At 38.4% G+C, this 25,483-nt stretch overlaps 1 non-coding gene across 1 annotated transcript; it reads right to left on the bottom strand.

Annotated features, from left to right (window-relative positions):
* Positions 1 to 1,152: 1,152 nt before the first annotated feature.
* Positions 1,153 to 1,259, bottom strand: LOC133798908 (small nucleolar RNA R71). The gene has a single exon (XR_009876124.1). It is a non-coding gene; the product is annotated as a small nucleolar RNA R71 (small nucleolar RNA).
* Between the last annotated feature and the right edge of the window lie 24,224 nt (positions 1,260 to 25,483).

The raw sequence follows: 25,483 nt of genomic DNA, 5'->3' as shown, positions 1-25,483 counted from the left end.
TTAATTTTTTTAGTCGATGGCACTTGTACCTCCTAATTTTGTTGTAATTTTTATTTCTTGTATATCTTTGTTAGTTGACGGCACTTGTGCCTTCTAACCTTTGTTATAATTTTATTTATTTATCTTGTTGTAATTTTTATTTTATTTAATTTCCGCAAGTTACTAGCTGATGGTAATTTTGCCTCCTAGTCTTTTATCTTATGTTTTAGTTGATGACACTTGTGCCACCTAATTTTTACCTTAATTTTGTTATGGTTGATAGCATGTTATGCCTCCCTACTCTTGCCTAAATTTTAGTCTTATTTAATTTTGCCTTATTATTTTTTTTTTTACCTTTTATCATATTATTCTATTATTGTGAAAAAATACTTGAAAAAAAAACCTAAATCTTGTCCTTTCACCATAAGCAATTTTTGCTTAAAGGAAATTTAAACAAAATTCTCAATCCGCCTCTACTAATTAACCTTGGGGAGTTGTTAGTAGTGCGCGAGTAAGTGGAATCAAATAGGCCTTGGGACAAGTAAACCATAAGAATTATATTGTTGTGAAATCTCTAAAAATTCTAAGTATGCTCTGTGGTTGCGGTTTTAACTGATCTTCCACATCAGAAAATTGCTTGTTTGAGATTATCCTTGCTGTCTTGTTTGTGAAAATTGTATGCATCATTGGGAACATAACTCTAAAAAATGATTAGTAAAAAGACGTTTATCTTTGTTTGAAATTGAAAGTGTTAGTAAAGATTTGAGCATCATGGAACCTATTGCTAATCCTGTTGATGAAAATGTTGTGCCTGAAAAAACTTTGCTTGAATATTTTGCACCAATTTCATCTAATGCTCCTTCATGCATTGTTTTTCCGACAACTTCTGCTACTCATTTTGAGCTTAAACCAGCAATTATTCAATTGTTGCCATCTTTTTCTGGGTTAGATAGAGAAGATCCTTACATGCATGTCAAAGATTTCTTAGAAATTTGCTCAACATTTAAATTTCAAAATTTTTCTGATGAGTCGGTCAAACTAAGATTGTTTCCTTTTTCATTAAAAGACAAATCAAAAGCTTAGTTAAATTCCCTTCCCACGGGGTTGATAACTACATGAGACCAACTTTATAATAAATTATTGCTGAAATTTTTTCCTATGTCTAAAACTGATAGTCTAAGGAGAGAAATCTCTGAGTTTTTTCAAAAAGATAATGAGGAGTTTTATGAATGTTGGGAAAGATTTAAAGATTTATTATTAAAATGTCCTTATCATGGTTTTGAAAAATGGAGACTTGTAAAATATTTTTATGATGGTTTGACTCCCTCTAATCGTCAAATGATTCAATCTATGCATACTCGAAATTTTTTAAAATTTCAAGGACAAGAGGCGTGGGACGCCCTTGAAGATTTATCTGTCAATTCACAACAATGGAATTATTTTGATCCTAGGTCTAAGTCAACTAATTCACCAAAAAGAGGAGGAAGGTATGAAGTAAAAGAAGAATTAGACTTAAGAACATCCTTAGACAAATTAGCGAGAAAAGTAGAAGTTTTAGCCATACGCCAAACTATAAACTCTCCAATACAACCAAGAAAAGATGTTTGTTCTATATGTTCTAGTCCTTGCCATAATTCCCAATCATGTCCTTCCTACCAAGAAGCCTTTTCTGAGGAGGCCAATGCACTTCATGCTTATGGGAAATCAAACGATAGCCCATTTTCATCCACCTACAATCCAAATTGGAGAAACCATCCAAACTTTTCATGGAGACAAAACCAACCCCAAGTGAATCAAGGGCACCAATACAACACACAAAACCAAGCTCATGCCCCACAAAATCAACCATATCCTCAACAAAGAAAACCTTCCTTAGAAGATACTTTACAAAAATTTATGCAATCCACTCAACAAATCCTACAAAATCAATCTCAATCAATTACCAAACTCGAGACACAAGTAGGACAACTCGCCACCACTTTAGCTGATAGAGAAAAAGGAACATTCCCTAGTCAACCTATCCCTAATCCAAAAGGTCAATATGAGATAGGAAAGTCTAGTCATAATGGAGAAGTCAAATCAATTTCAACTCTTAGGTCCGGAAAGAACATTGTCAAACTTGATTACATACCCGAGGGTGAAAAAGAAAAGAGTCAACCTTCTAGTTCTAATGCCAATGACTCTTCAAACAAGGAAACTCCAATCCATCCTTTCATTCCAAAAGCCCCATTCCCACAAAGACTACTTCCAATTCAAAAAGGCGACCAATATAATGACATCTTAGAAGTTTTGAAACAAGTTAGTATCAATATCCCTTTCTTAGATGCCATTAAACAAATTCCTGCCTACTCTAAATTTTTAAAGGATTTTTGTACTGTTAAAAGAAACACTAATGTTCCTAAAAAAGCGTTTTTAACTGAACAAGCTAGTTCCATTATTCAATATAAGAGTCTTGTTAAATATAAAGATCCTGGGTGTCCCACAATTTCATGCATTATTGGTGATCATTTTATTAACAAGGCTTTACTTGATTTGGGTGCTAGTGTGAATTTATTGCCTTATTCTATTTATAAGCAACTTGGTCTTGGTGAGCTAAAATCTACCTTTATAACTCTTCAATTAGCCGATCGTTCTGTGAAAATTCCTAGAGGCATTATAGAGGATGTTTTGATAAAAGTTGATAAATTTTATTTTCCTGTTGACTTCATTGTTCTTGATACTCAACCTGTGGAAAATATGCATGCTCAAATTCCTATCATTTTAGGTAGACCATTCTTAGCTACATCTAATGCAATCATAAATTGTCGTAATGGTGTTTTGAAATTATCTTTTGGAAATATGACTGTTGAATTGAATGTATTTAATGTTGTTAAATCTGTTGAGTGTGAGGAAGTGCATGAAGTTAACATGATAGATAATATTTGTGAAGATGATGGAAATGACTTACTTGATTTTTGTGAAAAATACTTTGGTTAACTTGCATATTGATGACTCTAATGATGATGTGAATTCTTTGCTAGAGCCTATACCCTTAAATGAAACCAAAGTTGAACCTTTTTCACCCTTAGATCATGCTCAATCAAATTCTGAGTCTCCAAATTTAGACATTAAACCTTTACCAGAAAATTTAAAATATGCTTTTCTAGGAGAATCTGAAACCTTACCTGTTATCATAGCATCTACTTTAGATAAAGAACAAGAAGATAAATTGTTAGATGTCCTTAGAAAACATAAAGAAGCCATAGGTTGGACCATTGGAGACATTAAAGGAATCAGCCCATCCATATGTATGCATAGAATCCATCTAGAAGAGAATGCTAAAACCTCTCGGGAATGTCAAAGAAGGTTAAATCCAAATATGAAAGAAGTAGTTAGAGAAGAGGTCATAAAATTGTTAGACGTAGGTATCATTTACCCTATTTCTGATAGTCAATGGGTTAGTCCAGTTCAAGTTGTGCCTAAGAAGTCTGGGATCACAGTTGTTGAAAATGAGAAAAATGAATTAATCCCGACTAGAGTAAAAACGAGGTGGAGAGTGTGCATATACTATAGAAAGCTGAATAATGCTACTAGAAAAGACCATTTTCCATTACCCTTTATTGATCAAATGCTTGAACGATTAGCTGGCCATGCATATTATTGCTTTCTTGATGGGTATTCGGGATATAACCAAATCCCCATTGCCCCAGAAAATCAAGAAAAGACTACATTTACATGCCCTTTCAGAACTTTTGCCTATCGTCGCATGCCTTTTGGATTATGCAATGCACCTGCGACCTTTCAAAGGTGTATGATTTCAATTTTTTCTGACATGGTTGAAAGATTTCTTTAAGTATTTATGGATGATTTTTCTGTGTTTGGTTCTTCCTTTGATGAATGTCTGCACCATCTTTCACTTGTTTTAATACGTTGCAAAGAGAAAAACCTTGTTCTTAACTGGGAAAAATGTCATTTTATGGTTGAAAAAGGAATTGTTTTAGGTCATGTAATCTCTTCTGAGGGAATAAAAGTTGATAAAGCTAAAGTTGATCTTATTTCAAAACTTCCCCCACCTAAAAATGTGAAAGAAATTAGATCATTCTTAGGCCATGTCAGTTTTTATAGAAGACTTATAAAAGACTTTAGCAAAATTTATCGGCCTTTATGCCATTTACTTGGAAAAGAAAATACTTTTGTCTTTGATAATAACTGCCATGTTGCCTTTGAAAAATTAAAAAATTTGTTGACTACTGCACCCATTATTCGACCTCCTGATTGGAAAATACCTTTTGAAATAATGTGTGATGCTTCTGATTATGCCATAGGTGCTGTCTTAGGACAAAGACTTGAAAAAATACCTCATGTAATTTACTATGCTAGTAAAACTTTAAATGACGCTCAATTAAATTATTCCACAATCGAGAAAGAATTGCTTGCTGTTGTTTTTGCATTGGAGAAATTTAGATCTTATTTGTTAGGGTCAAAAATTATTGTCTATTCTGATCATGCTGCATTAAAATATTTCTTGTCGAAAAAAGATGCTAAGTCTCGTTTGATCCGTTGGATCCTGCTTTTACAAGAATTTGACTTAGAAATACATGATAAAAAAGGATCTGAAAATGTTGTTGCTGATCATTTATCTAGACTAGTTGTTGAAACTATACATGACTCCACTCCTATCACTGAAACTTTTCCTGATGAACAATTGATGCATGTTTCTTCCTTGCCTTGGTATGCTGATATTGTTAATTATTTGGTCACTAAAGAAATACCATCTCATTGGTCCAAGCATGATAAATCTAAATTTTATTCTGAGGTGAAAAATTTTATTTGGGATGATCCTTACTTGTTTAAATACTGCCCTGATCAAATAATTAGAAGATGCATTCCAAATTGTGACCAATCTAAAATCATATCATGATCATGCATGTGGAGGACATTTTAGTGGTAAGAAAACAGCTGCTAAAGTTTTACAATGTGGTTTTTATTGGCCTACTATCTTTCATGATACATATGTTTATTGTAAAGCTTGTGAATGTTGCCAAAAGTTAGGAAGTTTAACTAAAAGAAACATGATGCCTTTAAATCCTATTCTTATTATTGACATATTTGATGTTTGGGGCATTGATTTTATGGGACCATTTCCTAACTCTTTTGGTAATCTTTATATTCTTGTTGGAGTTGATTATGTGTCTAAATGGGTTGAAGCTATTGCATGCCACACTAATGACCACAAAGTTGTGCTTCAGTTTTTGAAAGAAAATATATTTTCCCGTTTTGGTTCACCACGTGCTATCATTAGTGATAATGGTACACACTTTTGTAATAAGCCATTTGAGCATTTGATGAAACAATATGACATTACACATAAAGTCTCAACACCATATCACCCACAAACTAGTGGTCAAGTTGAAGTGTCTAATAGGGAAGTTAAGCACATTTTAGAAACAACTGTGAATGCATCTAGGAAAGATTGGTCCTTAAGACTCACTGATGCATTATGGACGTATCGTACCGCGTACAAAACGCCCATTGGTATGTCACTATGACGCCCCACGTCACTATGGCTGCTTTCTGGAATGACGACTGGCCCTACAAACCAACATGAGTCTTTTCAGCATGCTTTGTCCTCACTCACATGCTTCCTAGGAAAACTTCCCAGGAGGTCACCCATCCCTAGATTACCCCAGGTCAAGCACGCTTAACTTTGGAGTTCTCAAGTGATGGGCTCCCGAAAAGAAGATGCATCTTGTTGATATAGGTAGTACCCATCAATCCATTTAAGCCCTCTTCAACTGTGTAGTCCCATACCTACACAGTCTTAGAATCATCACACTTGACCTTCCCCAGGCGGTGTGGGATTGCACAGCTTACCCGGTCTTTCCCCTTACGGATCACGGGATTCTGACTGTCACAGTCACCCTACAGACTTGTGTATGAGAAGGCGTGCCATTTACCTGTTGAATTAGAACATAGAGCCTTTTGGGCAATTAAGCAGTTAAACTTTTCTTTAGACAAGGCAGGTGAGAAACGGAAACTTCAACTAAATGAACTAGACGAAATTAGGAATGATGCATATGACTATTCAAAAAAATATAAGGATCACATGAAATTTTACCATGACAAAAATATTTTGAGAAAAGATTTTTCTCCAGGTCAGAAAGTCCTTTTATACAACTCTCGTTTGCATTTATTCCCGGGAAAGTTACGATCTAGGTGGTCCGGTCCTTACATTGTTCGTACTGTTTTTCCACATGGAGCTATTGAAATTGAAAATCCTAAAAATGGTGATATATTTAAAGTTAACGGACAAAAATTAAAACCATTTTTAGAATTAAAAACTGATGAAGTTGATGAGATTCTCCTTGAGGACCCTGTTTACCATGCTCTTTGATTCCTATTTGATCTTGATAACTTGTGTTTTATTTGTTTTGTTTGTTTTATGTGTGATTTAATTTTTGTTTGTTGTATCTTTTACTCTCTTAGCGATGCACCATATCGAGGTACGACTATTCTAAACTCTAAACTCTTGTCAATTTTAATTTATATTTATATTTTGACACATTGAGGACAATGCTTAAATTAAGTTTGGGGGTATCAAGTTTATATGGTTATTATTAGTAAGGAGAGTATGATTTATTGTGTTTTTGTTTTGCGTTGTTTTTAATTTTTATGTTTTGTATTAATTTTTGTTTTTATGTTTGTTTGTTTGAAAAAAAAAAGAATATTTAGATATATATATATTTATTTGTATTTGTTGTCTTGTTAAAAAAAAAAATTAATTGTTCATTTTCATAAAAATATCTCAAAAAAAAAAAAAATTGGTGATATTTTTTCATTTTCAATGATAAAAATCTTGATTGAGTTTGAATTTAATTCTCTTAAAAATATGAATAATTTTTAAGCTTTTGTTGACCGCGTTTTTGGCCAACGACGTGTAGACGTCAAAAACGACAAAAACCTTCAAGAGAAATAAACGACACAGACGATTTTTATAGTGGTTCAGTCCCAATGTGTTGGTAATAGCCTAATCCACTCAGAGTTGTGATTATAGATCTACACTCAAGATCAGATGAACCTGAGTCAACTGAGTTTCTTCAATGCAGATTACAAGAATATAAGAATTCTCTCAAATACAAGTACTCTCTCCCTCTAGAAAATTAGAATTCGAATCAAAAAGTCCAAATGTCCCCTTTGTGATGCCATAATTCTTGTATTTATAGGCTCAGGATCGTACAGATGATATCCCCCATAATCGGGATATTTTGTTATTCTCATTATATTTAATTTACAATAATGTTCAAAATATAACAATACACTATATTCATGGGATAAACTGAGAGATTCCCGCACAAGCCAAGACCGATTCTTGCTGAAGCCGTTTTTGAGATCTTTGCGTAGCCCTGCTCTGTCTAGTCGATCCATATCACATTCAAGCTGGTCGGCCAAACCTTCACTGGGCGGACACGCACCTGACTGGTCAGACATGAACTTGCCTGGGCAGACATACACTTGGCTGGGCAGTCATGCACTTGACTGGACAGACATGCACTTGCCTGGGCAGACATGCACTTAGCTGGGCAGCATGCACTTGGCTAAACGGACATGGTCATGACCGGTCGGCCAAGGTCATGCCTGGTCAGCCAAGGCCATGCCTGGTCGGCCGAGGCCATGCCTGGTCGGCCAAGGTCATGCCTGGGCAGATCAACATGTAACTGGTCGGACAAGATCATTCCTGGGCAGACAAACATGTGACTGGTCGGACAAGATCATTCCTGGGCAGACAAACATGTGATTGGTCGGACAAGGTCATGCCTGGTCAGTCATGACACTTAACTGGCCAGTCAATATTCTTCACTGGTCTACTGGGTCACTCCTAAGCCAGGTCACCCAACCATTCCTTGCCATTTGTCATTTCTATTGCCACGTCATCGTTTTCAAATTTTGGGGATAACATTTGCCCCCCAAGTTTATTATATGATGTCTCACATAATAAACTTTTTTCTCCACAGCTGACGACACTATTAAAAAAAAATCAACTGTTCATCTTCCCGCCATGCAACAGACCACACAGACCACAATCACTGCAATTAACTGCTCATAGTCGTGGGGAGAAAAAATATTTAAGGAATTCTAAGGGTCCAAAAATAAGTGGCCATTCCCACTTTTTTTTTCCTTTAAATAGACCCCTATACTCCCACTCTTCCACACACACAAGAAAGAAAAACCAAAAATTTCCCTCATCTTTTTTTTTCTTCTTTGGCCGAAATCCCACAAGCCTTCTCCTTGGCCAAAACTTCAAGGATTCTCAAGGAAAAGCTTCTCATTTCTTCAAGCATTCTCCAAGGTCTCTTCAAGATTGGGTAAATCTTCTTGGTTTATCTTCACTTGTGTTGTTATTTTTTCCAAAATTCGATGAAAAATACATGTGCTGGCCAAAACTTCATAGGGAATTTTTTCTTGAATCTATTTGTGAATCTTAGAGATACAATGTATTTGGTGGATGTTTTGATGTTGTTTAGGTTATGGGTAACTCAATTTTACCTTCAATTTCATAGAAATTTAAAGAAAAATGAATCATTTTAACCTAAATCATGAATATGGGTTTATGGTAATGAATGGTTTTTATGGTCTCAAGAACATTATGAACTTTACAAATTCCCCATTTTGATCTTGTGATTGTGTATTTTGGGTGAAGAAATGTGTTTGTGCTAGATGGGATTTAGGACTTTGTTTTTTTTTCTTTTTTCAAAATGGGTTTTGGTTGAGGTTCGGGTATGGGGTATGGCCGATTGGCCATTGCTCATGCCATTTTGAAAATTCTACTCCGATCGGACTCTAGCCTTGGGCTCAGACTAGAGCCTCACCACTTGGACCAGGGGCTCACTGTTCGGACATCTGTTGATGCTGATCGGATGCCTCACTCTGATCGGATGCACCCTAGGCTCAGATGCCTATGCTCGGACACTTGCTGCTGCTAGTCGGATGCAGGCTTGGCTCCTCGGACAACAGACGTAGCCCCTCGAACCAGGCGCGCAACTCGGATGCGACGCTGGCTTCTCCTCAGACCCAGGCGTAGCCCCTCGGACTAGGCGCGCGGCTCGGATGCTACGCTGCTCCTCAGACCCCAGGCGCGCAGCTCGGATGCGACACTGGCTTCTCCTCCAAAATCTTTTGCCTATCACCATAATCTTTCATTCATGCTCATTTTAGGGACTTAAGCAGTTTTAGGCACAAAAATTATTTTTTCTTCATGCATGCTAAATTTTACTACTTAGACAAATTTTTTCTAAGTAGAAAAATAAACACTGCTCTATCGATTTATATTTGTATGGTTACTCATCTCCCCATTTTTATTTTTTGTAGATGAATCGCTTCGACTATAGGGGAGGTGACAAACACACGAATTTTGATACGTCTGTCCTGCAGTCGATCGACTCCCCTCAAAGCAGCGACTCCTCGTCAAAGTCTCCTAACAGCCGCACTCCTGAGGATCGCCTTCGCCGCTTTAAGAAGATCCTCCCCCATTCAGCTTTATACTTTCTTCACGAAGAGCAGTTCCTTCATCAAGCTGAACAGTCGACAATGAGGGTAAAGAAGTCCAACAGACTCCCACAGGACCAGGATCCTCAAGTAGCCCGTAGAGCGGTACAGAAAGTGGTAGAACGCAGTGAGGTCCAAACTGCGGCTTCTTCGAGACCACCCTGCCAAACGCCGAAACCAAACAAGCCTCGGAGAAAAATTACCCAGAAATTCGCTACCGAGATCCAGCACCTGGCTGTCCAAAAACCAAGGAAGGAAGGAGAAGAAACACCTTCTTGGTTTACCGCCAAGCCTACAAAACTCAACCCCGAGATGTTTGATAAATACATCCAAGCCTTGGGCTTGAGAGGGGTGAATGTGATATATCTGCGCCCTCACCAGAGAGCTAACAGGCCTGGCGGACCGTACTGTGCCTGGTCTAGGCACCATATATATGCAGGAGCGACTATCCCACTACACCCCTTCTTCCGGTCAGTAGCGGATTATTTCAATGTCTCTTCCTTCCAGATCGCTCCTAATGGGATTCAGGCGTTGTTTGCCCTGTTCATTCTTTACTTCATGCAAGGCTGGGATGAGCCTACTCCTCACGAGATACACTACTTATTCGACTTCAGAACCAACCCAAGCCATAAGAACACAGGTTTTTTCCACCTCTTTCATAGGCATAAAGGGGTTAAATACCTTTGTGGCATTGCTCACAAGTCGAATCCGGGGAAATACTATACAGAGTATTTTCTCACGTCGGACATCAAAGCCAACAACCTGGCTTTTACGCATGTGGGTCCATTCCAGCAACCCTTTCCCACAAAAGACATGTTTGACCGAGCAAAGGAGTTGGCCAATATGTGCATCGAGGAGAAGCATGTGAAAATTTTGGTTACTGTAGATAACCTTCAGCTGGTGGGCCTGCTACCAAGTAACCAGAACATCACAGTGGAGAGCAATACTGAGGAAAATAATGCAACTGATCAGTCCAACGCCGGTACTGAGGTAGTGACCGATCAGTTCTCTCCTGGACCATCTCCCCACTCCCGCAGACCAGGCGATCTCATCATTAGGGAGCCCCAGCCAGAGGACCAGCGCAAACCTGCTATTCCCACACAGCCTGGGAAGGGGAAGGCCATCCAGCCTGAGAGGGACTTGAGCTCATCATCCGACGACGAGGATGACTTCCTCAACTAAATCCTCAACTCAGGTCTAGTAGTCATAGTGATATGTTTGTTAACTTGGTCATATGGGGTTAATAGAACTATCTAGTAGCAGTGATATACTTATTCACATATTTCTTTATTGTTATTATTTTTTTTTTTTTTACTAACAAATCTTGTACTTTCTCTTTTGCAGATTTAGAGATGTTTAGGCATTTCAACGCCCCTCCTGCCCCGAAGAGGAAGTCCGGAGAAGGAAGTGGCTCCACCCCTCCGAGCAAAGTCCCGAGGACAGTACCGCCCAGCCAAGGGAGACAACCCGAGGGGTCGGTTGCAATCCCGCAGCTGACCCCTTCCTCGCTTCCTCCCTTAGCGAGCCTAACCCCCACTCGCCCGACTGGCCTGAGTGAGGCACTTCGCACTGCTGGTACTATTGGGAAGGAAGTGATTGATCAGACTCTTCATGACGCTTCAACGATTCAAAGCTTTGAATCCTTTCCTCGACTTAGCGTTGATGTCGTCTTACAAAAAGGGCTTGCTCAGTTGGCGAATGTAAGTATTCTACCACAAGACAGTTTGTTATTCATATTTATACTTGTAGTAACCTCTTTTTTTTCATGCAGAAGCTCATCACCATCAGTCATGCTCAGCACCGAGCAGTAGACTACAAGGAGTTGATCAAGGTCTTAGATGATCAACTAGTGGAGGCACAAGCTAAGGTGGATACTCTGACTTCTTCAGAAAAGGATCTTAAATCCAAGTTGGAGTGGTCAGAGGAGACTGTGGCTGAGCGAGATGAGTCTCTTAGGGGGTTGGATGATGGGAACGACAAACTAACCCAAACCAACAAGTCACTAACTGATCGGCTAGAGAAACTGACTTGTGAGAATGAGGGATTGACTCGCAAGAACGAGTGACTCACTCGCGAGAATGAGGAGCTAAGGCGGGAGAAAGAACCCGATCTCACTCGCTACGAGGAGATCTGCTTCAACTGCTTTTACCAGGTGTGGAAGATAAACAAGCCTCTCAACCTCGACTTTCTCACAGAGGAGGTTAAGGCAGAGGAGCTTGCGAAATGTGAGGCCAGGGCTGTCGAGAAGCAGCTAATCTTGCCGGCACTACATCAACTTCCCCCACGCTGTCATTCCAACCGGAAGGAGCAGCTGATGCTGAGGAAGCTTAACTTTTATTCATAACAATTTTTTTTAGAATTATTTTCATTGTGAAATTTTTGAGAAAATCCTTTTTATATCACCAATAAAAAAAAATGTGTGTTTTAATTTTTCTTTTGCTTGAGGACTAGCAAAACTTTAAGTTTAGGAGTGTGATAACTCTACAAAATAGAGTTATTTTACCACATTTTGTATGCTAATTATTGCTTAGTCTTTGAGTTTTTAAGTGATTTATTAAATTTTTAAGTAATTGTGAATTTATTAGTCTTATTAGGATTTTTTTTTATTTTTGTGTGTTTTTATAAATATGTTATTATAATATGTTGTAGTTTAATTATTTGAAATTTTTGTTGTTAGATTATAAGTTAAAAAAATGTGATTTTATTGAACTTAATTGCCAAAGTAAATTATATTTTAATTAATATTTTCATGGATTTAATATGAGTTATTTTATAATTGAAAATATTTGATTCTAATTTAATGTTTATTTTGTAGAATGTACTTTGCACTTTTCAGGCTTGAAAATAAAGAAGAGAAAAGAAAAAGAAAAGTGATAATTTTGTGAGAAAAACAAAGAAATTTTGGTATTTTTCAAAGGCCCAATGCTTCCAGCCGTAGCCATCATCTCCCAGCCATGCGCCTGGCCCAAGTCCTCTTCAGCAGCCTTCCATCCGCCAGCTGTCCCCTCCTGTCCAGCCAATTCTCTCTGCCAGCCATGACCCATCAGCTCTCCATCTCCTTTGTTAAGCAGCCACCGTTTGCCTCAGCTCCAGCCCAACAGCCACTTTCGCCCCTGCACTCCTGGCACTTCACCAGCCCCACGAACCAACACCACAAGCCACCCTCATTTCCCTTCTTGAGCCCACAAAAGCATATGTGTACCTATGTCCCCTATAACCAAAATGCCAACTTTTTACCTATTTTTTTTACACATTTTCACCACAACATCATCATTACACCCTATAATTTACCTCTACATACCATATTTATTTTATTTAATCAATTTAATTAATTTAAGTTGATTATTTTAATGCTCTCATTTTGGCTATAAATATGGAATTTGAAGACCATTTTAGGGTGCTAAATTTTTGGTACCATATTCTTTTCTCCCATTTTCTCTTCCATTTTGGGTTTTTCAAGAGCATTTTGCAAATATGTATGTCATTTATTTTGTAATTTCTACTTTAGTTATGTGCTTCTAATCTTTTTCATAAGATTATTAAGATCATGATGAAGCAACTTGTAACTAGGTAATATTTATGTTGTATGTTGATTTCCCTTGTAATGCAACAAAGTTTATGGATTTTTCTTATTCATATATGTCTTTCATCTTTAAAATCTCATATTTTGGATTGTTAGATAATATTTACATTTTTTTCTTCATTAGTGCAAAAAAACATAATATTCTTTGTGTAAGATGTGTCATTAAACTGTACACATCCATGGTTAGAACAAAAATATTATGTTTTGCCTTATAAATAATGTTCATTGATTTATTTGTTATTTCATTAGATTGATTTACACTAAATGCTTTGAAATTATAATTTTGAAAAGTGAAGAAAAATCCTATATTTTTAGAAGTAATTTGCGCTTAAAATTATAAATCTATTTGGAAAATGATAGTTTGAATTATTTTAACTATCACTAAAACTTGGGAATCAATATACTAATAAATATTATTAAACTTACATTTTGTGGATTCTAATATCTTAATAATCTTTTCTTTTAACACTTATTTTCAAATCATTATTGGTTTATTTTTATTCTCTTAAATAGCTTTATTTTTTAATCTTTTATTTTATGTTCATAATATTAAAACTCATCAATCTTTAGAGCTAGGTTAGAATTTATTACTTTTGATTTAAAATAGTTTTCTTTTTTATTTTAGACAACTCCTTTGGGTTCGATCTCGTGCTTACATGAACACTATATTCCATATACGATTCATGCGCTTGCGAGTATAAATTTTTAAAACATACCCGTTTTGGGTCCATCAACTCGCTAAATGAGTCATTTTGGACTTAAATGTGTTATTAAAGTAACTAATGGTTCAGGTATTAAAATTTTTGGTCAAAGGAGTAAACACTTTCATTAAAAGTTTCAGTCTGTACATGAGATCCCAAAATAAAAGTTTAAAAGTTATTTACAACTCAAAAGCAAGCCGACCTAAGCGGAAAAATAGGGTTCAACCCTAGTTCCACCCGTGGCGGTCGAGCAAGCTACATATGTACACGCCGTCCCTAAAACTCTCCAACTCATGGCTAGCCCAACTTCTCCTTACCCTTACTTGCACCATATAGCACCCGTGAGCCAAGGCTTAGCAAGAAAACTTATTAAAAAAATTCATATAGTCAATAGAACATAAACAACATGCTTAGCAATAATAATTGTATTGAAGCATACACATTATCCAGGTATGCAACCATAGAGTCACACAAGTGCATATCACACTTCTATTTATTCAAGTAGGATCCGAGTCGGACAAGTCCATACCACACTCCCAGGGTGGCCTAGCCAGAGCGATGCATTCTGCATGCATAGTGCTGACCACGACTCATAAGCTGAGCTTTCCAATCAAGAGTAATCAAACATATAGTTCATTTATCACATAATCTGATACAACGCATTCATGTATGCTTAATCAAGTATTCACAGACATAATTATAATCATGCTTGTTAACAGGGGCCCAAGCCCTAATAATAACGAGGGTCCAGTTTTCTTACCTCAGGTCCTATGTGAATGGTGAAGCGACCTCGAGCGCGATACATGTCCTGCGCCTTGCAGAAACCCTAGTCACAACATAATTATACATATTCATCAGGAACCAACCCTAGATTCCAAGTTGTAATCAAAACCCTAACTCTTAGAACCCTTCTTTCCAGGTAACGGAGTACTGAAAACGTTCCCCAAGCCCCCAAGCGGGCCCCAAAAATGGATTCCCGAGTCTCCGAACTTCATTCTAAAACTTCAGAAAGGGGGACCTGGTGTAATCGTGCCTACCCCTGGCGTGGTCGGGCCCACAAAAAAATTAGGCTTTCCAGGGCACTGGCATAGTCGCGTCAACCCCTGGCATAGTCGCGCCCCTAGTCTCGAAACCCCAATCCTAATTCAAAATTCCCTGGTTTCTGGGACACTAGTGCGGTCGCGCCACAACCTAGCGCAGTCGCACTAGGTCACCAAAAACCCAAAAATTGCCCTGAATCAAGATGTTCTTCCCCAAATACTCCCATGCAATTCCCTGCGATATCAAACCCAGAATTTCGATCAAAATATGTATTTCCCACAAGGTTTCGACCACCAATCACTCCATACAACCTAAATAAACTATTATCATCATCAAATCACCATAGAAACACATTGAAAAACCCAAAATTGCAAATTTAGAGTCTTAAACTCTAAATTTAACCTTATAATCCGAAAAACTACCAAGGAAGCTTACATCTAAATCGTGATTCAAGACTTCTAATCCAAAACAAATCCCTAGCAGCTGCTATCTCCCTTGCCTACCACTACTTCCTCCAAACTTCCTCAAAATTTTACTAAAAATTCCCTTTGTGTTTGATGTTCTTGGAGCTTTTGAGAGTTACCAAAGAGGAGAGAAATAGAGTGTTTGAACATGAGTTCCACTCCCCAAAGGCTGCTGCCCACTTTACTAGCTAATGTGGTCAAATGACCATATTACCCCTACACACTCTTAACCTTCAAAGTAGCCTCCAAGGGTGATATAGTCATTTGGAATTAATTCTCATTAACTTAGGGTTTCACTTAAAATCCCCATGTAAATCTACCAAACCCAAACATTCACCAAATTAATTTTCATTACTCAATAAATCCTGGTAATTTACCAAATTACTAAAATATCCCTAAGATCACCTCGAGATGGGTATTTGACCCCATTGTGATTTTTCCGCTAAATTTCCCACTAGGACTGCCTCGTGCCGAGTATCACAAATATATACACATAATAATGTAGTCGCAATCGCATAGCATATAATTACAGATACACCCTTAGATGGTCAAAATTACGAAAATGTCATTCTATTAAGAAATGAGCTCACAAGCATATTTAACATACTTAAAAATGCATAAACAGTCATATTATAATGTAACTCATATATTCCAATCATGCATTCTAGGCACACTAATCAAGGCACTAAGCCTTATTAGAAAATTGGGGACGTTACACCAACCCATCACCAGTTCCTTCTCGACTCCCATCCTTGGACTGGCTCACAAAGCTGAGATGGAGGCACTCATCCAGTGGATTCCTGGGAAGCTGGCTCCAATCAAGAAGAGCGGGACAAGTTACTATGTCGATTCCCCATTTGTGGACGATATAAAAATGGTGGAGATGCCTAAGAAGCTTCCCCCACATGAAGATGTTCGATGGGACATCTGACCCTGATGACCACATCACCCAATACAGACAGAAGATGTTTACTGTGGCCATCCCGCGTGACATGAGGGAAGCATGCATGTGTAAGGGATTTGGTGCTAGTGGTACACTAACTGACACTTTTGTTAAGCAGTTTTCCAGTAACAGGAAGCTTGAAAAATCCGCAGAAGACCTGTATGTCATAGTTAAACGATTGAATAAGCCTTTGTAGGATTATGTAGGCCACTTCAACAAAGAGAAGGTGTCTATAACCAATTGCAACCAGCACACAACCATCTCAGCCTTCGCAAAGGGCTTTGTTATGATTCAGACCTGTACAAAGAACTTACCAAGTATCCATGCAAGAGAATGGAGGACGTCCTAGCCAAAGCTTAGGCATAGATAAAGTGGGTGGAAGATGAAGTCAATTACTATCGATCCTCACCACAGAGAGACACTCAAAGAGATTCCATGGTAAATAAGCGATCGAATGTCAGACGGTCTGAACCATTCCCATCTCCCAGCAGACCAGAGAATAGATGACAGGAATACAACCGGTCATTGGAGACACACACTCGAGATGGACCTAAAATACCAGGGTACAATCTCTCAATATAACCAGCAGAAATTGTGGTGGCACTCAGGGGACTTGGGGACAAAGTAAAGTGCCCCTAGAAGATGAGAACGTCAGCTAACCAGAGGAATAGATCCAAGTGGTGTGAGTTCCATGCAGACCATGGTCACCAGACGGATGATTACATCGCTTTGAAACTCGAAGTGTCGAACTTGTTACAGCGAGGACAATTGACTAACCTCCTCACTGACAAAGGAAAAAGAACATTCCAGCAGAGTGACAGACCAGGCAATCAAAGAGAGCTGACTCCACCACGACCACCCACTCATGAACGCACTGCCAACATGATAACATATGGCTCTGAGGTAAGCAAAGCCACCCATTCAACAACAAAGAGACATACTAGACAGACCAACTGTACCAAAGGTGTAATGCTCGAAATCCCTAATAGAATTAAGTGCATGGATTAGCGTACCGGGAGGGCACCTAGGGTAATTATGTGTTAATTAATTTAATTATGTGATTTATATGCTTATATGATTTAGTATGCATGATTATGTACATTAAATGGGTTTAAATGTCCGCTTTTGTTAAAAAGAGGTATGTGTAATTTTATATGTTTTGTTTGAGACCACATTATTATGTGGATATATTTGCGATATTTAGTAGGAGTTGACCATTTTGAGCAATTTAGCGGAAAAGTCACAATGGCGATTTATACCTGGTTCACCTCAGGGTGAGCTAAGGGGTATTTTGGTAATTTTGCGTATGTTGGGAATTATTGGAACATTATTGAGGGAAATATTTATTTTTGGAATATTAGAAGATTTAATTGGGAATTTTAAGTGTAATTTGAAGTTTAGAGAGAATTGGTGTTAAATGACCATTTTGCCCTTGTGGGGCTTTAAGGAAAATGTTAAGGTATAAGGGTATTTTGGTCATTTGACCAAGGAATTAGAGAAATTCCTCTAAGTGGCTGGGCAGCCAAGGACTCACATTTTCCTTAGGCACTCTCTTTCTCTTGGCCTTTCTCAACTCACTCTAGGAAGGACACTTGAATTTGGAGGAAAGCTTGGGGAAATTGAGGGCACTTGGAAGTAGTTAAGCATCAAGGGAAGTGATTGGGGCTGCCAAAGTCTCCAATAACACAAGGAATTCAGATTCTGAGGTAAAGTTCTCTTATGTTTTTTTTAGTTTTGTTCTTGGTTTTGGAATTTTGGGCTTGCAACTGAAGATGTTGAGTTGTTTTGGATGTTAGATAAGGGTTAGAATTAAGTTTTAAAATGTCTTTAGGCTTTGATTTGTTGCTGAATTGATGTAGTGGAGTTTGAATTTTCAGATTTGAGTGGGAGCTTGGGATCAGGAGCTCTAAGTTATGAATTTTGGTATCTTTGGGTTCTTGATGTTTTTAATGGAGTTATGTTAGTGTATTGAGGTTGTAGAGTTGACTTGTGGGTTGTTTTGTGGTCAAAATATGTTGAAACCCAGATTTGGTCGAGGTTTTGGGTCTGGTATGGTTGGGAAAATCATAGATTACGAATTGGGGAAGAACACCAAATCTGGGTTCGTTTTTGGGTTTCTGGCGACCTAGCGCGACCACGGTAGGTTGGGGCGCTACCGCGCAAGTGTCCCAAAAACTAGGTAATTTGAATTCGATTTGGGGTTTTGGAGCTTGTAGCGCGACTGTGACAGCTCTAGTGGCCAGCTGTCTAAAAGAGTGAAGAAGAGAAAGTTGGTGACTTCTCCATTGGCTGGACATGAATGCTCCTATATTGTTGTACCTAGAACAAGACACACTACCTGCGGACAAGAACGAGGCATGTATAATCAAAGATCAGTCAACCCACTTCACTGTCGTACAAGGTAAACTCTATAAATGTTCCTTTTTTTGTCCATATTTGAGATGCATCAACCTTGCAGAAGCAAAGTACATACCGACTGAGCTACATGAAGGGGAATGCAGCACACCGAGCCCTGACACAAGGATACTACTGGCCAACCATGAGAGTTGACTCTTCGGCATATGCAAGATGCTGTGATAAGTGTCAAAGATTCACTTAAGTATCTCATTAACCTCCAGAATGCCTGATATCCATCACTTCTCCATGGTCATTCATGAAATGGGGAATGGACATAGTTTGCAAGCTCCCAACCGCACCAGGACAGGATGTCTACATGCTTGTCGTGACAAATTACTTCAGCAAGTGGATTGAAGTAGAAGCATTCCACCAAGTGAGCGATTGAGAAATCAAGAACTTTATATGGAAGAATGTAATATGTAGATACGAAGTACCCAAGGAGATTGTTACAGATAACGAGTCTCAATTCATTAGCTTCGACTTTCAAGACTTCTACAAATTTTGGAACATCAAACTTGCTTCTCAACACCAAGGTATCCCCAAGAAAATGTACAAGCAGAGTTATCCAATAAGAAAATTATGAACACCATCAAAAAATGCCTTGAGGAGGCTAAGGGCAGATGGGCCGACAAGTTGTTAGCAGTCCTATGGTCCTATCGAACCACAGCCAGGACTTCAACATGAGAAACACCATTCTCACTAGCCTACTGGATGGAGATAGTCATCCCTACCGAGAGTGAAGTTCCAAAATCCATATATGAACAGATGACAGACAAAGAAAGCTGGGAGAACATGTGCCATGAACTCGACACCGTCGACAAAAAGAAGAAGGGAAAAAGCACTCTTAAGAATCTCAACCTACCAACAAAGAAAAAATAGACATTACAACAAGAACATCTGCACTTGGACATTCAAAGTGGGAGACTGGGTATTACGAAGAGTGTTCAAAAACACTAAAGAAGCAGAACCAGGTAAGCTCGCCCAACATGGGAAGGTCCCTACCTAATCACTAAGGTAGTCGAACATGGAGCATACAAGCTACAAACTCAAGAGGGACGCGATATCAAAAATAGCTGGAACACTGTCCACTTAAAACAATATCATTTTTAACTCCACCTAGTCTTCTTTCATCTACTTTCATCAACAATCTCACGAGATCTTCATTCAAGTTACATACTGACGCTATCATGCAAGAAGTTTCAGAACTACATTTGGGCTTGATCCCTGAAAATGGTATGTATGCAGCTCTATGTAGTACAACCCCAATTACATCCAATTCTTTTATGGCTATACTGGCCATCCAACAAGTCGGTCAAGAGGACAAACTAGCTTGACCATGATTTCATTTAAGAACGAGAACACACCATGAGTTAACATAAAAAAAAATCTAAGTCCAAGTCTAAAATAACAAGTATATTACACTTAGATTGAGGGACAAAGATAGGATAAATCACCAGACAAACTAGCCAGTCAAGCCTAATAAGCGAAATGAAAGGATGAGCTTAGTCAATCAGCCATCCAGACAAGAAAAAAAACAAAAAGTGAGATAACACAATCAATCATCCAAATAAAACATACATCAATAAAAGATAGTCTTGAATTGAAATGCAAAAGGCTTACATAAAGCATCAAGACTTTCAGATGAACATACCAACCCTTTAGACAAGTCAGACTATTACTGCCATAATTATAGATAAAAGCTACAACAACTTATAAAGAGTTCATACATTCACCCAAAAAAATGTTCTTACAACAAAGTCATAATCAATTAAACAAATATCAGGAATCACTTATCCCAACCAAGGTCACCTACGGTCATATCTCCGAAAGAGGTAGCCAGATTGTTAGCTTGGGCATCCTCCTCAACCTTCATCGCTGCAGCTCTTCATAATAAACGACATATTGAGTTATATCCCAAGACTCAACCTTCCCATCACGATAGTTAATTACCATCTAATCACAACATTGGACCTCAGCCTCCAAGCCTATGTCAATTAGACGACCCTCTAACATATCAACCTTGGCTTGAATAGAGTGAAGGGTAGCCAAAGTAGATTGCAAATGGCTGGCATCCTACTTCCTAGCATTCAACTGGGTCTGAAGTTTCCCATTAAGCTTCTCAAGTTCCATCTTGCAAGTCTTCAACCCCTTAACTTCAATCCGTAGATCAACCATCTAAGTCTTCAATTCTTTCACTTGTTTTTCCAATGCTTGAATCTTCTCATTTGCCCAAAGGCCCTATATACTTTGTCAAAATCGAAAACAAATCAGTCAGTCTGACCATCCACCCTTACATAATAATTATCTGATGAGTCAGACATACCTGAAAGGCATGAGAATTGGACTTAGAAAGAGATGATTCTCTCCCAAGCTGATCAAATTTGCCTTTATCCTCAGGCCATAATAGCTTATTAACATCTCCTAGATGTAGGCCGAACTCAGAAAGTGCTGAGGCAGTCAACGGGAAGGAAAACTTTATCTTTTCACCAGACTAGTCAGTCGAGTCAGTCGGAGAAGCCCGTTTCTTCTTCTTCTGAGTCCGACCAGGAGGAGGAGGTGGAACATCATTAACAACCTCATTTCAGCACATAAAGTTACACTTTCCTGCTTCTTACATGCTCAAAGGCATTCCATAGCTCCCGAGGCAGCCAGAGCCAGACCATTTGTTCACTGAGCCATAAGTACGTCTGCAAAATTTCGTTCGGCTGGCGTCAATTCAGTCAGTAAAGAAGACTCATACCATAAAATCTCAAGACTCCTTATGATAAGTATAATTCAAGATTGAACACGACTCGTAGGAAGGGCAATACCTTTGAGATGATGATGAACCTGACTCCATAAAGAGCTACTTTGAAGGTTTGAATCAGACAAGATAACTTGATACCTACGGTCGTCTTTTGGAAAATTGGAAAATCGATTGGCCCTTCCTTGAGCCCCTTGACACACTGAAGCAAATGGTAAATTGACCTTGCCTGTAAAGGAAACAAGATAACCAGTCAGAAAAATACCAATAAAACTATAAAAAGAAATTAACAATTTGATCACGCATGAACACTCACTAGCTGGAGCCCATGCAAGTGGAATCTTACAACTAGCCAGCAATCCCAACACATTATAAGGAACAAAAAAATATCGATCCTTCCAATGTTTGTCACAATCTTTTAGACCAATAATACGGGAACCCTTTGACCTAGATAAGAACTGGTATCGACCCTTATCAGAATGATGCTCCTTTAAAGACTAAGCATGCAATGCCTCTACAACAGTAAACTCAATATCATGTTTCTCACTAAAGGCCTCCATAGCCATCAAGGTGCGCTAGACATTTGGCATTAGCTGGCTAGGTGATATAAGGTGGTACTCACACACTTCCATCACTAACCTAGGAAGATGGAATCTGAACCCTTCCTTGAAAAGAAGCTCATACATACAAACCCAGCCAGGTAAATTACTATCAGAACGTTCCCCACCGGACGGAGCATGCATACTAATATAACTAGGTATATCATAATTTTGACGAAGTCGAGGCAAGTTCTATACAATAATTTTGGATTTTGGGCTATGACCTAGAAGCATGCATCCAGGCAGACCACCAATAATAGGCTCATCACTATCCACACCAATTCTGACCACACCAGTAGGAATGTTGGCATGGGTGCAGCTACCATCGTCACTAGACGAACAAGTCATCCTACCAGAGGACCCAACACAACTGCCTCGATTACTGAAATACATGCTCGACAAACCACCTAGAACAAAGGCGCTATCTAAGATCGGGTAGACGTGAAATATAAATAAAGGCATCATTCACCTACCAGACAACAAGACATTAACATAAATTGATAGTTACTGACCGATAGACAACTTGTGTTCATCAACTTAACCAGCCAGACAGACATGTCATCTAGGCCAAACATCTTAAAGAAAGGTAAAGAGTCAGACTAATTAGTCAATCAACCTACCTAGTCAGTTAGATACTATCTATACTCCAAGCTAAGCTATCATAATACATGGAAAATAGTGAAAATACATGTTTTTACTATCACTAAGGATAAGCATAAATTAGAATAATAGTGAACCAACAAAAAGTTACAACTACAATTTATACAAAACGACTTGAAGATCAAGCAAGAACACGAAGAACGACATAAGAACATTCAAAGAAAGAATGGAAAAGGAAACTAACCTATAGAGAACTTTCTTCAAGTCTCCAAGCCAAGCTCGGCCAAAGGCTCCACCAAATGTGAGAAACTTGAAAACAACATCCACTTTTATAGGCACAAAGGGACCTTAGATGGATGACAAGTGTTAACCATTCAAAAGTTAAAAAGTATACACATACAAACAAAATTTACTAAATGAAATACTTGGGTTTGGACACATTTAGTAAAATATGTGCTCAAACGTAGAGTATAGAGCCAGACGACCTTCGCGCGCACCAGTCAGACCATAAGGTCCCTGTGCGCATCATCTAAACTAGGCGATCTGTAATGTACCAAATTCCCTAATATGACTTAGTGCCTGGATTAGGGGACCAAGAGGGCAATAATTAATTTAATATGTGATTATATGCATGATTATGTGGGTTGTATTATTATATGGTTCTATTTGCATATATGTAGAGGCATTGTCGTAATTTTGGCCCATTGATGGCATAGTTGTATATTTATGTGCATGTATGTGATATATCAGTAAGACCACATTATTATGTGGATATATTTGAGCTATTCGGCATGAGACAATCCTAGGAAGCAAGTTAGCGGTTTAGTTATAACGAGGTTAAATACCGGGCTTGGGGTGACCCTAGGGGTAATTTGGTACTAAGTACATTACCGAGATTGAGCGGGTAATGAGAATTGATTTGATAATTATTTGAGGATATTGGAAGTAACGAGAATTGAGAGACATTAATTATTATTAACAGGGTAGGTAGTAATGACAAAATTATCCTTGAGGGAATTTGAGGGAGTAGGTTGGACCTAGGGGCATTTTAGTCATTTAAGGTTAATTAGGTGACTTAGCCAAGGGAAGACTGTAGAAAGAACCAAAGAAGCATGACACTCTCTGTAATGCCCTACTACCCATAGACCGTTACTCTGTGCATTTTAAACGCTGCTAAACGCGCTAAACGAGTCATTTGGCCATAATCGTGTAACTAAGTGTGATTAATGGTTTAGGGTAAAAACTTTTGGTCAAGGATACAACGTTTTCACTAAAACATTTACTGTATACATTGGGATCCCAAAATATATTTTAAAGGTTAATTACAATAAAAGAGTTATAACCAGCCGACCTAAGCTGCAAAATAGGGTTTAACCCTAGTTCCTCTTTAAACCCTCGGCTGTGGTGGTCGAGCAACCGCATATGTACACATTGTCACCTAAGCTCTCCAACTCAAGGATGGTCCAACTTTCTTTTGCCTTGACCTGCACCACATAGCACCAGTGAGTCGAGGCTCAGCAAGAAAACTCCATATGCTCATGACCAGGTAATAACATGTCACTGAATCATAATAGGCATGCCTGGCAATAATAACCCTATTCATGCATGCAAACAAGTCAAAATAAATTATTATGGGCCCTACCCCCTGTATATAAGACTATCAAGTTAATATGGGAAAAGATGGATAATGTGTCCATCTTTGAATAGGTGACTAATGAGTCACACACTTGGGCTCCGCACCCTAATCAGATAAGTGACAAATGAGTCACGCACTTGGGCTCCGCACCCTAATCAGATAAGTGACAAATAAGTCACGCACTTGGGCTCCACATCCAAATCAGATAAGTGACAAATGAGTCTCGCACTTGGGCTTCGCACATTAATCAGATAAGTGACAAATGAGTTACGCACTTGAGCTCTGTACCCTAATCAGATAAGTAACAAATGAGTCACGCACTTGAGCTCTGCACCCCAAGCCATGTGACATTATAGTCACCTGAGCCTTTTGGCCTTGGCACTATGTAACTAGCCTTTAGACTAGACAAGTGCTTTTATTTTCATCGAACTTGAGGTCAATCAGACATTTAATGCTCATGTTGATTAGATCTAATCATTTCAGCTCTGCGTTCAATACGCTTATCTCGCTATTGACTCATAGGTCAATTCCATACGACTCGTGTCGTTTCTGACTAATGAGTCAGTACCACTCACAAATAAGCAATGCACCCAGGCATATATCATATGTCAAATATCCAAATATAGGGCATTTAGCATGCTTACTCAACATTCACTAGCCTAATTATGATCATTCACATTTACAGAAACTCAAACTCTGATCAATTTCATATTCAACATTTATGCCATGCCCTAATCACATGTATCTTATGCATCACATACTAGGTGTAGTTTTCTTACCTTTGGTCCAAGCACAGATTACCAATAAACGGACCTCAAGCACGATCCTGTTTCCAAGCCCTTAGCGATAACCTAGTCACAACCATAATATAGCATCCCATAAAAAATGGTAAATAAATACTTTTGGACCAAGTCCTAGCCTTCGGGACATCGAATCCTACCAAACTGGGTAGTAAGATCGATCTTGAGCCCTTAGGTTTAAGTTCCCATGACTAAAAACCCATTTTGGCCATTTCTGCCCTTTTGGGCCGCGACCCAACCACGAACACAGCCATGAAACTCCGATTTTCCCACTTTAAATCCTTCCAAAAACCTATCCAGACATACCCAAATCTCATAAACAAATTTCCCAATCATCTCAATGGCCCAAAACAATCAAAACCCAAGTTTTAATTCATCCAAAAACTCCTCAAAACGAAAAATCCAATTTCAAAACTTAAGAAATTTCAGGAACTGGAAACTCAGAAATTCAAAGCTTAAATTACCTCTGATTATG

This window comes from Humulus lupulus, chromosome 8 (assembly GCF_963169125.1).
Source record: "Humulus lupulus chromosome 8, drHumLupu1.1, whole genome shotgun sequence".
Classification (NCBI taxonomy): Eukaryota; Viridiplantae; Streptophyta; class Magnoliopsida; order Rosales; family Cannabaceae; genus Humulus; species Humulus lupulus.
The sequence above is the reverse complement of the archived record's forward strand: the minus strand, read 5'-3'. Positions and strand labels throughout refer to the sequence as shown.